Below are 14451 nucleotides of genomic sequence, written 5' to 3' on the forward strand. Positions count from 1 at the left end.
CTCAAAACCAGAAGCACACCAGCTGTCCTCTGAATATACAGCAGTGCTGCTATACCCACGTGTTATATGCTGTGTATCATTCAGAGATGCTCTGCGCCAACACATCAGAACAACACGTAGCCAGTCCTTCCCTGCCTTCAGAAGTAAGCTCTGCTGAACTGCAATTTGAGGTTGTCCTCTCCAAGAAAAAGCACACCACCACCAACAAAACAATGCCATGTTTTTCAAGGGTGTTTTAACACTTACCTCTCTAAATAGGAGCCAGTGGGCATAAGGGATCCTTACCAGGGCCTGATTAAGAAAATTTAATCTCTATCAAACCCCACATCAGGGTATTCCTACAGAATTTTATATGCAGCCTCCCACATGCGTGAGCTTACTGCATGCTTCAGATGATAGTACTACACAGTCTAACGTTATGGTGTGGCCGACTGCCACACAGATCATCAGGATCCAATTTCTGACCTCATATTCTTGCCCCATGAGCCTTGAGGGTCTGGAAATGGTACAGAAGCACCATGGGAAGATAAAGCCTGTTATATATCCCCAGATGAGAAAAATAGCCCAGAGAACCTCCTCAGCTGCAGAGATGATGCCCAGGAATTTCCAAGGCACACTTAAATAATTCCTTTTGATCTGAAAGGGATAAACTTTGGTTACTTTTCAAGGAGATAAAGAAAGAAGTGTCTATGGAAGGAGGACTGATGGGAAACCTTGGTGTTAATAATTCATTTTCTGGAACAGGAGATGGAAGTATCTTTGGAGACTGACCAGAAAAACTGCTGTAATTGAAGAAACAGTTTTTTAGAACTTATTTGCATCAGAGTACCCCCACGTGCTAGACACTTTCCAAGGAAGGGAGCAAGCATTTGCCCCAGAAATGCATAGTCTGACATTCCAGTACCACGGTAATGCCATATGACGTGGCCCCTGGAGCTTGTAGACACCCCTGCTAAATCTAGTGAAACACATCCGCACTGCAGCCCAGCAAACTGAACCAACTCGTAAAGCAGGACTGTAAGTTCAAGCAAGAGATATGCAAAAACAAAATAGGGAAGCCTTCTGTTGCCTTAACCAGAGAAAGATACCAAGTTAGGTAAGCTATCTTAAATAGGAGGAAAAGCCTAGGTCTGTCTTAAGCATCCAGACATCATTAACAAAAGATCAGCTCTCAACATAGTCTCTCAATCTATTTAACAAAAACAAAACAAAAAACCCCCCTCACGCATACACATCCTTTTGATTGAAATCACATGGTGAACTTTGCAAAACTCTGCACAAATCCCACAATGAAAGAAGAGATTCAAAGTACTTCGCACAACATAAACCCCAAAAGGTTTTGCCATCTGGATTCCCAAGTAACCCATTCCTTCATTTTTGCCTGCTAGAGTCTGCCTTCTTTCCAGACAGCTCCACAAAATCCTTGGAAATTACTAAGATAGAGCTCCATTTGTCTAGTATTCTGCTCAGGATTGCACACACAGAATTAGAGGAAGAATTTAAGTGGGCACCATTCCAAGTGGGCTCCTGTCATTTTGACCAATTAAACTAATGGTCACATTCTCCATGAAATCAAGCAAGGTTTAATCGACTTTCAAGTCAGTCTGAGGTACTTTAATTTACTGCCTTGTATGGTTAATTAAAGTGCCCTGAACAGAATCCAAGGCTATCCTGCAAATCCTGTAACCAAGAGGTTGTTGGATGGGTTTTCTTCAGCTTCAGAATTCTACAGCTGTGATCAACAGCCAGGTAAAAAAAAGGCACTAAACATTTAAAAAAAACCACCTCCCAATAAATTCTCAGCTTTCAGACCAATTTTTCTGACATCTTTATACAAGAAAAATGCACCCCACTCTGCCAAGACAGAAATAACTTAGAAATACACCTCTTAAAATGCATACCTGCCCTACTCATCCATTTATTACGTTATTGAAAAGCACAACTGCAGCATATTTCATACCCTACCACATTTTCATTTATTGGTAAAAAAAAATGAAGAAAAAAAAATCCATGTTAGCATTATATGAAGATCAGTTTCTCCACTAAATACGTGCATTGACTTTTTAATCATAGAAAGTACTATAAATACAAATACTGTCAGCATTTCTTTGGCTATTTAGAGGTTTGGCTTTCAAAACCAATGCCTAAGCCTGCATTTGAAGACAGAAACCCCACAACAGCACATCAAGATATACCCCTCACAACAATGTAAAACTAACAGGTGACATGTATTAGCCAGTACTTAACATTTTTTATTTCATAGACATAAAAAGGGACAAGGCTTCTCAACTTTAGCAGGATCCTTTTATACCTCAGGGTATAAAACAAGATCCTTCCAAAAACAACATTTCAATTCATTACTAAGACGTTTTCTGTCCCCAGTATCTTTATAAATATGTGCATATTTGCACTCAAATGTCAAGCTCACAATTTCCTAAAAGATGGCCTTAACAACAACAACCATTTTTAGACAGAAGACTGTCGCTAGGCATTCAGCCTGGAAAGCCATAAATCTGGTGGATGCATGGTATTAATTTGAAAAGGTTTTCTGAAGAACAAGATGCCAAAGCTTTGACATAACTCATTTGCCAAGAGTTAACTATTTAAACTCACAGTCCGATGTAGCTTCAAAACCCAGAACTACAAAAACAAGAAGGAATTATGCTGGCAAGTGTCATTCAACAAAACAACAACTTGGGGGGTGAGGGGGAAGAATTCACTGTAGTAATCTGCAAATTTCAGAAAAGCTTCAAAGGAATGTAAAGAACAAAATCTTCCAAAGACCGAATTGACTTTGAAGTCATTAGCCTGGAGGAAAAAGAAAAAAATGGGAATGAAATACAAGAACTCAAACTAAACAGGTAACGAGGACCAGGCATTCCACAATTTTATTCTCAACTGCTGTCATCCACTTTCCTAACAGAGGGAAGTTCCTTGGTTTGTATCTTCTTGACTTTGGGAGAAAGATAGTACCAAATATTTACAGACAAGGTAGCTACAAGCACCAGAGCTTGCGCTGTGTTTGGCCGAACTCATCCTGCAGCTGAAGTTTTTTTGACTGCTTTTACAGGGTAAGTCTCACGTGCAGTTTATAGCCTCAGTTACACGCTGTGCTCGAACGTGAAAACCTCAACATTTTCTATTTTCATATAGGTAACATTTTGCTTTAATTTCGTCTCCCCTGTAGGAGACAATTCCTAGCTCCAGCCAGTACTGTCAGAGCACAAGCTTCCCACAACTAGGGCTGACATTCCCCAGAAAAGACCTGCATTAACCCTACTACACCGCTCCAGAAACTAGAAGTCTGCTGAACTGCATTGTGGTTTTATAATGCAAACAAACCTCCAGGAGAGGCTAAGCTGAAACAAACAGTTCATTTATTTTGTGACTGTAGCCAAGTTTGAACCCAGTACGAGAGACTAGCTATTAACTTACTGCAGAGCTCAGGATTCGGGGCCAAGGTTGTAGGTTTAAAAACATTTGCATTAAGCGTAGGCATAAATTCTGGCATGTATTTAGAAAGCAAATATAACCGGGGGAGCTGAGAGGGAGGAATATTAAAAACCCACAAACAAACAGAAACCCACTTGACCCTTATGCCCACAGTATAATTGCCAACAGTTGCCAGGGTCCAATTATAACACAAAACTACACCTCTATGAAGGACCTTGCAAAAATCCTTTCCTCTCCTGGCCTGGGTTTAGTCACTCCAAGCCACAGTGCAGACAGACTCCAGCCTAGTTACAGAGCATCGCTAGAGTTAAATAATCACTCAAGTAGATCATGTACAATACACAGCTGCTGCTTCAAATGGATAATTTTGATATATTATGTTTGCCTAACACAACAGAGCTCAGTAAAGACACTGAGAAGCAGCTTATGCCTTCCAGGTGCCAGCAGGCTGATGTTTGCTTAGCTCTTGAGAAAAACAAGGGGAATCAAAGCCTCCCAGTACCACCAGGCATTGTAACATCTCAATAATGGAGGAATTTCCCCCTCAGCCTCTCTGCCAGGTTTATGACTGTGGGCTGACAGCTCTATTAGCAGGGGAGGCTTCACAGGAGACGGGAAGCAACTTTCTGTTGTTTTGATGCAGCCAGTGAGACAATCCAGCACAGCACAGGCAAGAAAAGAGACCAGGAACGCTTGCAAGAGGGATGAAGTGAGCAGGCTGAATTTCATACCTGACCGACCTCTCTTGGACACAATCTTACATTTATACACCATCACAGGAGGCAGTCAATATCTGTATTTTCCAGTTAAAAGTATCATCTCCACAAATATTTAAAGCACATTCTGTAACCAACCCTTAAAATACAGCTGAAACACCACTCCATGCTGCTGGCTTCACGTTACAGTGAAACACCCAGTACCAGGTTTACTTCACATACGGGCTGCACAAACCAAACAGTAGCACAGTTTTGACTAATTCACTTGGGAATTTTTGAAGCGAGCACAGGGCTTCCCGAATCTGTTGTTGTTAAGGTAGTGGGGACATTGGAGTCTGCTGGCATTTATGTATCAATCTGAAATATCCAGGGTACCCAGGGGAAACATAAAACTCAGTCTGTGTACAAAGTCAGCCTTCAAAAGTAAAGGTATCTCAACTACACTCCTGATTGCAAGAGCTATTGCAGTTCCCAGTGCTAGCAATGAGATAATCATATCAAAAAAGTGGCTTAGGCACTACCAGAAATGTGCTCAACTTAAGAAAAAGTGACAGGACCATATGAAAAGCAGCTTACTATCTAAGTCAGAAAGAGGACTTGGCAACAGACAACAGATGGAGCCAGGGTGATAGAGTTGCCAATTATTAGATGTACTTACTGATAAACACACAACTTCAAGTGAAGACATGAGGGAATAAACAGGAAAAGGGCTTTAAAAACGAAAAAATATGAACATTTTCCCTTTTAGATCTTGCCTAGAAGAGCACTTATTGTTGTGCCAGGCTGCAAGATACCATGCTGCAAGGATACAATAAAAAGCTTTGCCATTGTGCAAATGCATGGTTCTCGGCTACGGGAAGAACACAGAAAGGGAACCTATGATGCAAGTGAACCACATGCTTCATTCTTTTCTGCAGCAGACACAGAGCAACAGTTCTCCCCTTTAACCCTGCACTTCTTTCATGAATCTGTGGAATCATCTGCATAAAGAATTCTAATAGCAGAAGCCAGTGTACAGAGTTGGTGGGTACAATGAGGTTATGGGAGGCCTATATCACCACAACACCTCTTCTAGACCAATTTTCTCCTTCCACAGTCACAAAAATATCATAGAATCATAGAATGGTTTGGGTTGGAAAGGACCTTACGATCATCTAGTTCCAACCCCCTGCCATGGGCAGGGACACCTCACACTAGACCATGTCACCCAAGGCTCTGTCCAACCTGGCCTTGAACACTGCCAGCCATGGAGCATTTACCACTTCTTTTGGCAACCTGTTCCAGTGCCTCACCACCCTAAAATATTAAGCACGGAAGCAAAGATTGCTCCATCCCTGTCTCCTGCTCTGCTCCCACTGCCAGCTGCTCACCCTAATGAAACAGCACAATTCCAAGCAAAAAAACACAGGAGAGAGCACACACACTCCAACAGGTACAGCAAACACACCCCTCTGACTTCAGTGCAAGCTACTCACGTTCTACCTGCAAATTCTACATGAAAAGAAACCAAAATGGACAATGGCATCACACAGCTGTACAATATACTTCTGCAAGAGTCAGAAAATGACACTGGCCTATCAGGATATGGTATGCAACAATAATTTCCAAAGATGGTGACTAAATGGAAAGGTTTATAACTAGTCCACTGGGCATAGTGGAGTTTCTCATAAAAAAAAAAAAAAATCTTATCTTAGGTTGTAAATTCCATTGCCTAATTAAGCCCATGGAACTATAAGCCTGTTGATTTTGCAGACAACAAAATAGGCTAGAACTCTGATCTCTGCTAAAAAACATATCATTTCAGTTGAAGTATAAAGGCTTGTCATAAATTAGCCTAAATATTAGCTGCAAGACTTTTTTAGGGGGACAAATATAAACGTATAAACTTACATATAATTAGTACTCTTGAAATTTCAGCTTTCAATTACCAAGGTACCACCTATCAGAATACCTAAGTGGAAAGTCCTCCGTACTTAAAGCAAATGCACTTCCCACTCTCAAAGGAATACAACATTAAAAGCGATCATCTGCATTTATACAGCACCTTTCATCTGAAGGCCATCAAGCAAACATATACACACATACACCTGAACAGTCGAGCCTGTCATTAAACCATGATTCACGTATTCGTACAGGGCAGCGCTTGAAACAGCAAAACGCGAACCAAGCTTTTACACCTCTTGGCAAAATGACCATCCCCTGCGGCTGGGCAGAGCTCCGGCCGGGCGCAGGCGGACCCTTGTCCCCGGATCAGGGCACGGGCTGCTGCCGCCGGCAGCGCTCAGGCGTCCCGCTGAGCCTGACCCGCTCCCCGTCACGCCGTGGGGGAACGCGGCCGCCCCACGCACCTGCCCACCGGCACGCACCTCTCCCCTCACCGCACTGCCCGGGGCGGGGGGCGGCAGGACCCCGCCGGCTGCCCCGGCCCCTCCGCTGGAAGCTGCCGTTCCCCGGAGGGGCCCCTCACCACCGCCGCTGGGGGTGCCCCCAACCCGCGAGGCCCTTCCCCTCGGCGGGGACCCCGGAGGAACGCGGACACGGGCGGACACACACGCACACCCGCCGCACGCCGGCCGTTACCTGAGCGGCGGTGCCAGCACGGCCTGCGGGCGACGTGGGCTCTCATGGCCCAACCCGCGGCCAACTCCCGGCCCTTCAGCGACCCGGCGAGGGTCCGCCGCGCCGCTGCGGCAAGCGAGGGGGCCCCATGTGAGGAGAGAGCCCAGCTGCGGCAACCGGGACCGCGATCGCCGCGACTCCGCCTCCTCCCCCCGCCGAGCGCCGCTGCCGAACCGCCCACAGCCCCGGGGCGGCACCCGGCCAGGAGCCGCCCCTCCCTAGCAGCCAATCGGCGGCGGGAGAAGCTGGATGGACGGTGTCGCTCGGCCAATGGAGAAAGGGAAGCCAGGCGGAGGGACTCGCAGGTAGTCCAGTATGAATGTCCTTTTCTAATTGGTCATGAGCCACTTGAGAGGCAGCCTGTTTGACCAATCAAACGAGAAACAACAACTCCCTAGAGGAGGGCGGGAGCCAGTGGCAGGAAAGTGAGGGGGGCGTTGCTAGGGGCGCTTCGGTTTCACTGGCCAGCTTTTGAGGGCGGGTTATAAATAAGGCAGTTAGCCAATAGGAGCGCGGTGCGCTGGTGACGGACGGGCGGAAGAGCCAATCACCGTATGTTTATAGGCGGCGGTGGGCTTGAAGCTGTCAGCGGGACGGGTACCCCGACGGGCGTGCGGAGCTCCAGCAGGCCGCGCGCGGGTGCCATGGTGACGGCGGGCCGAGCGCTGAGCGGAGCCGGCGGCGGAGCGGCGCGGACCCGACCAGCCCCGGCACCGGCCCTCGTCCCACACCCGGCAGCCCCACACACACAGTGACCGCAACTGGGCTCCGTGACGGCATCCCTGCTGTTATTACCCCTAATTACCTGTCTCCGACTGTGTTTCTCGCAGGATTCATCCCTTGTTCCGGGCTCTTCCTTCCTCCAGGTCCGGCATTAGAACTCTTCCCTTTTTTTCCAGCTGCCCGCAGCCCAGCCGTGGTGTCAGTCACAGAACAGAACATCCTGCTCAGCCCCGCGAGTGGCTGGCTGCAGCCTCCTTAATGCGTCTCACATATGCCGAGGTTTTGGCTGCCAGGCTGTAATAAGTCCGTGATTTTTTCATAGACAAACTGTTATTCTTCAAATTAGAACTTACCCACATGCAGGCAGCCTGTCACAGGTACAGAAAACGATACCTTTCTTCCTGCTAGGACGCACTGCCAAACTTCAAGTATCCATTCCAACACGTGGCAGGACTAGAACATCTCATTAAATGGTTCTGAGGGAGGATCAGTTTTGTTTTACATTGACAAGGGACTGATCTTTTTCCCTGACCTCATCTTTGGCAACAGCTGAGCTATTTTTACTGAAACTCTTCAAAAAAACCAAAGTTCACTTGCTGTAGAGTCCTGTATAGAATAACCAAATCCCAAACTGTTAAAACTGGCAGAGTGGTAACTAAAAAGGGTTTCAGACAGGAAGAACGCATCACCCAGCCTTGCCATTAGTAATAGAAAATAGTAATAAGAAAGCATTAGTAATATGTTTTCTCATTATCCTTTGTCATTAAGTTTACATCTAATCTTTTCAGATCAATCCAAAATGCGCTTGGGGAGATTCATGTTGGAAATATTAGCACCAACTGTGCAAATAATACCAAACAGAGATCTATCCTTACATTTGGATTAAAATATCTACTCTCAATTTATTGATTGAATTTAGTCTCAGAATTTCACCCAAGTCTACAGTGAAACTTTCTCTGTATATTTAACTGCAAAACATGTAATCATTTCTGCATGGTAACGTTTCTACAGGTAACAGATTAAAAGAACTTTGTGTGGAGAAAAAAAATTGTCCTGTTTTCTTTATTTTCTGTCTGGATTTCCTTCACAAGAAATTTTCCCACACTCCCAAATGTTAAACACCAGCCATATGCAAACATCTATTCTAATGATGGCTTAAACGCAGGGTGCAGCAAAGCTTCTGTAATTAACCCATTAAAAAAATATTATCTTAGCTGTCATATTTTAATCAGTGACAAAGCAGATGGAACTACTCAGATCCAATGTCTTCTGCTCTTGAGCACTCAAGCAGGTTGGAGCTCCAGAATGGGGCTTCTCAGCAAGAGTAATCTTTTAGAACTTATTTTTTAAAGTTACATTTATGTTTTGCTGGGGTTTATCTAAACAAGTTGGAAAGACTTTGCAAAGCCAACTCTGAAACATCTTCGTCTCCGTGGTCATTCTCTGTGCCAGGGCGCACTGATCCCTGCGGCCTCGTACCCCTTAAAGAAAGGCCAGTGCCTTCTCCTTGTGTCTTGTATTCCCCCGTATCCCTCGCCCCTGCTGGTTTGGAAGTTATTAGTTAGCTTCAAGATGACATCTGGTGGTAGGTTTTTATTACTGCTCTTTCTGGGAGCTAATCCCAGCACTCAAGCAAATGAATTATCTCTCCCCAGTTGCCCATCATAAATTTCACCTCTTCTGTGCTTCCCAAACAAGATATATGTTGTCTCAGCTTTTGGCCTGCAAATGCCTTACTGGTAATATCCAGGAATAAGCATTTATCCCATGGGCTCGTGCAAAGGAACATCATTAAAACATGTCAGTATGATTCAGTAAAGTTAAACCTCAGTTGGAAAGACTCTCACTGTATTTTATACAACACGGCATGATGTATGTCACTGAAGATCCCTGTTTTGAGAGGGAAATAAGACAGTCTTATGACCCCTCCTACAGCTTTATCTCAAAGGTCTATGTTTTAAATGCAGAAAAACATGGGCTTTGCTGCTGACCATGTGTGTTTGTCCCTCAAGAGCAGAACCTTTGTCTCAGGAAGTCCCCGTCCCTGCTGGCAGCTGGCAGAAGTACCCCAGCAAATCTGCAGAAGACTTTTGGAGCCTTCCTGGAGAGAGGAAAATTAACTATGCATTAGAAGACTCATCAAAGAGACTCATCAAAGGCAAAGTCTTGCAGATGTCACTGCATACTTCACTCTAACCACCTCTCTCTTGCATCCCAGAAGGGTCAGGCAGCCGGTAAACACCACAGGAAGCTCTGCTCCTTGTGGGTATTCCCCCTTCCCCAGCTGCCCCCAGGCTGGCTGCCCCATGCGAAGATCAGCCACTCCAAACAGCAGCTCCGCGGCTTTGCGGTTTGCTGCTCTCAGACTGACTCTCCTCCTCAGACAGATCATTTTGGCTTTTTAAATGTAACCGGTTTGGCAAAAGAGCAGCCAAGGGTTAATTCACAGGGTGGCAATAAAAATAGACATGAGACAAGTTGGGTGAGAGCAGGCAGGAGAGGGAATTCCCTTCCTCTGGGCTTTGGAAATGCCCCCGAGGAGAGAAGTCTGGGAGATTTCTCCTTGGGAAGGAGGAATCTGCTGCAATGTGGCCACGCAGATTTGCCTCCCCTGTAGCAGAGCAGGTGTTTCCCCAAAAGAGAGGTTCTGCGGGCTCCAAAATTAAACTAGTGTCAGGCAAAGGGCACTGTCTCTCTCCCCTCCCAAGGGACCAAAACCGTGGTTTGACTTCATGCACTGTGATGAGATTGGGCATTTTAGTAATTTAACCCATTAAATACTTCATGTAATGAAACACGTCAAGGAAAAACATCTTCTTGAGATAGGACTGGTCAAATCTGGCTCTGATTCACACCACCAGGGATCTGGACTCATGCCATGGGAGCTGGAGGATTGAGTCCCAGAGGGAATGCCTGGAATTTGCTCTTGTCTAATGCCAACATTGTCCCTTTCCTAGGCCCTGTCCTAGGTGGACATTTAACAGGACAGCCATGGAAAATGATCCCTTTAGGCTTTCATTCACACACCAAACCTCTGGATTTCAAAAAGCATCTTCCCAGGCTCCCCTGGAGGCACATCCTCCCGCCTGCACCTCACTCAGCCACACTTGCAGGTGCCCTTTGCAGACCAAGGTGAGATTTGCTCATGGGTGAGAGGGCATTTCCCACCACTCTGAGCAGGGAAGGCAGAGCTGGGGCTGCCGTTGGACCATGTGCTCCTTGCCATGTCATGACCATCCTTCTGGCAGCAAGGAGAGCTCTGGATGAGGACTTACATGCCTGCTGGTGAAGAACAGTTCTGTCTCACCACCAGCATGGACAAGGCAACCAGCATGCCCTCACATACAAAGCCATGCTGCTGCGCCGGACCAATCCCAGCACTGCGTGTCTCTGCATGCAACCTGGCAACCAGGGGATTGCCAGAGCATCTTCCAGATTGCTCTTCCAGGAGGCCAGGCAGAGCCCAGGCAGGAGGCTGGCACAGCACCAGGCACCCTGCCTCAGGAACCAGAGAGGGCTTGTGCTGGGGCAGATGGATGTTCCCAACTTGGCAGCTGCCATGCTGTGACCAGTGCCACAGCCTTGTACTCCCCTGCCTGCTCACCATGGCCATCTGCTGTCTTGGCTTCTACTTGGAGCCTGTCCAAACTGCGATGGTGCTGTGGCATGGCTATAGCCAAGCTCCTGGTGGCACCATGGGCATGGAGCAGCACAGATGCTGTAATGCTCCCAGCTGTGAGGCTGTGCAAGCACTAGGATGGTGAGCCAGGACTGATCCCGTGTCACTGTGCCTGGGTGGTGTCAGCCCTGGGAGAGCCCATTAAACAATGTTCAAGCCTGTAAGAGCTGAGGGGAAAGGGTGAGACCCCACTGCTCAGGGAAGGCCTGGGGCATGTCTCCTCTCAGCAGCCCCTGAGGTCTTGGGTTGTCTGCATCCAAAATACCAATTTTGTAGGGAAAAACATCTGACAAAGGTGTATCCACATCACACTCACCAGAGTGCAGAAATACAGACTTGCACCAGCTTGGACCGTGGTGGTCACCCAAAGAGACCACAGTCCTATCAAGCATCGAGGCCACCAGCCCAAATGGCCATCAGTCCCACCTCTCCTGCCCCATGGCAAAGCCCAAGAGAGCTCCTGCTTTGCCTGGTGCACCATCCTCACTCCCCAGATAACCCAGCTCTTGCCTGGGATGAAAGCACAGCTTTTTGCCTCCCCAGGCTGTGCAGCACTGCCCTTCCACTGGTTATGCTCCTCACACTTGCTGCCCTTATCTCTGCAATTACAACAGTGCAGAGACCCATTCCTTTTGTGGCACTGAAATCAGAGACCTCTGCCACAGCAGAGCTTTTCAGCTCAGTCACCCCAGCACCTCAGCACTGCCCCGGCTTCCTCCAGCCCTTTCTGCAGAGCTTCAAGACCTATAAGCATCCAGCTGCTACCATATACCTGCTCAGCTGTCTGAGAGATCCCACCCTTGGATCAGCATGCCCCAGATACGTTCAGGTCTCTCAGACCCTTAATTTTGCCTGGCTCCCTGAGCCAGCGAAGTCCCAGTGCTTATTATTCCTCTCCAAGAACAGTTCTCTTCTTCTAATGCTTTGCTGTCTGATGTCCTTTTTCCCTTCAGTTTTGTTCTTCCTTTCTTCTTTCGCTGTGTTACAAAGCTGTGAAGAGCTCTTGGAGAGGAAGATGAGTCAGGACAGATACGCAGGGGGAAGAAGACAAGCTCCCAGCCTTGAAGTCAGGTTCACTGCCTGCGTCATTGTTATTAAAAATAGATGAATGGCAGTGCTCTTTGCATTGGAGGAGAGATAGAGGAGATGTAATATCCCGGGCTGCTGAGCAAATGCTCCCTCTGCCTGCCTGCAAGTCACCCAGTAGCATCTTCTGCTCTTTGATAAATCCTTTTTGTCTTGGCTCTGACTTGTGGGATTTAATTTGCTTCCCATAAAAACTTTCAATGTTTCAACCTTGGGGAGGGGGGGATGATGCACTTTGGATTAGATCTTCTGTTCCAGTCAGTTGGCAACCAGCTCCCTTGAGAACTGAAAATCCCTGAGTCCTGAGTTGTCTCCCTTTGAGAGGAGCCCCTCTCCCCATCCCGCAGCAAAGTGCTTCAGGAGGATGAGAGCAGCCACATGGGGGTGATATATTGGCCCGTCTAACCCAAGACCAACCCTAATCATGCCCAGTCCTCCTGAAAAAAGCAGGTTTGCAGGGTGGCATGGGGCAGGCTGGGATCCACTGAGCTCTGTGCAGGGCCAGGGTGAGATGCCCCATCCCTGGCAGTGTTGAAGGCCAGGTTGGACGGGGCTTTGAGCAACCTGGTCTAGTGGAAGGTGTCCCTGCCCATGGCAGGGGGTTGGAACTGGATGAACTTTAAGGTCCCTTCCAACCCAGACCATTCTATGATTGTATGTGACAGTGGTGCTCCCAGTGCCCCATGGCAAAGGGCAGAGGAGAGAGGGGCTGAAGCACAAGAAATGGGATGATTTATCAGAGCCCCACAGCTGCCATCCCTCTGACCAGGGCTCCTGCTGCTGCCACCGCTCACCTTCATGCTGAGAGAAGGAGGTGATCACTCTTCAGATTGCACAGGGCTGGGTGATAGTGGCAGTGGGACCAAAGCCACACCACTGCTCTGCTCACTATGGGGGGCTGGGGGACACAGCTCAAGCACTGAGCTTACACGTCTCTCCCAGGGCCAATATTTCCCTCCCTCCTACCTATACCCTGACTTCCCCTCAGCCCTTTTGCTGCCACTATTTTCCACTCATTTGTTTCCTATGATCTGCTTCTTCCTATTAAATTAACGTAATCAACATTATCATCTCTGGCCTGCTCCGTGCTTTGGCCACCGGCCAGAAACAAAAGGACAGGAACTAAATAAAGCCGCTGCAAGAGAGAGCGTGGAGACTGGCAGAAGTGGGTGCTGTGGGTTTTGAGCACAAAACTTTCTTTCAGAAGTTATTCTAAGTCTTCAAGTCTTGCTGCTACCCAGACCTGCCTGGCCCAGGCACTGCATGGGTTTGCCAAGGGTGTTTTAAGTCCTCCTCGAGGATAGCCCAGGGCAACTACCCCCTGAGCAAGCCAGAGCCCCTACACGACCCACACGGACTCAGGGAGTTGCTGCCTGGTATTTAAGGGGAGTATTTTTGCTCGCTCCCTGAGAAAGTGGTCGTGCACTAGCGGGATGTTAAAATGCCCCTTGGTTTTGCTCCCGTCTCCAGGGGGGGAGAGCAGCAGTGTCACCACAAAGACACTGTCACGTTGATGCAGTCACTTTTCTTGCTCCCAACCACCCCTTCCGTGCTAAGGGGAGCCGAAGGTGCCTCATTAGTGTGTTAATCACAATCCTAATGAGTGCGGAGATCAGCTAAAGTAATAGCAGTGACCTGCAGGGGGGCTCATCTGCTCAGGTTTATCTTGCTGCTCACAAACCCCTTGGGGGAATGTCAGCCCATCGCTCTCCTTGTCCCCCAGCTGCTGAAGACACCCCGTGCCATGTCTATATGCTTAATTAAAGCAGAGGGACCGGTAACCTTGACGACTGAGAGCCACTATCTGTAAACCAGCTGAGATGGATATCGTTCTGGCGTCTCCAGAGAGAGACCGGAGGAGAGATGTGAGTCAGAAGCTTGCAGGCTTTGAACGTGCTCATGAACTGCAGTCACAGCCAGCAGTGCTGACATCCCCGGGCTCACGTCCTACCCACCGATGGGTGACTAGAAACACCCCGGTCCCTTGTGGGGAGACATGGCACACTCCCCACCACCCCGAGGTGCCGGATCAGGGGTGCACACTGCAGCACCGAGAGCCCCAAGCCTATCTGGTGCAAAGGGGGCTTTGCTCTGCTCGGCAGCCCTGTGGTGACTACGGGAAGCAGAAGACTTAAAACTTACCAAGAAGTTGTAAATACACTTAAAATAATTCCC

At 47.8% G+C, this 14451-nt stretch overlaps 1 protein-coding gene across 2 annotated transcripts in view; it reads right to left on the reverse strand.

The window, feature by feature from the left end:
- Window positions 1–14451, reverse strand: part of TESK2 (testis associated actin remodelling kinase 2) — a 114517-nt gene that overhangs the window by 76147 nt on the left and 23919 nt on the right. The window contains exon 1 of one of the 2 annotated variants that reach the window (XM_030496517.1): window positions 6750–6929. The exons of the other annotated variant lie outside the window; for it this stretch is intronic. The gene's annotated coding sequence lies outside the window, so the exon portion shown is untranslated. Of the gene's footprint in view, window positions 1–6749; window positions 6930–14451 lie in introns of those variants that run through there. 2 annotated transcript variants of the gene reach the window in all.

The sequence above is a fragment of the Strigops habroptila genome, chromosome 8, assembly GCF_004027225.2.
Source record: "Strigops habroptila isolate Jane chromosome 8, bStrHab1.2.pri, whole genome shotgun sequence".
Taxonomy (NCBI): domain Eukaryota; kingdom Metazoa; phylum Chordata; class Aves; order Psittaciformes; family Psittacidae; genus Strigops; species Strigops habroptila.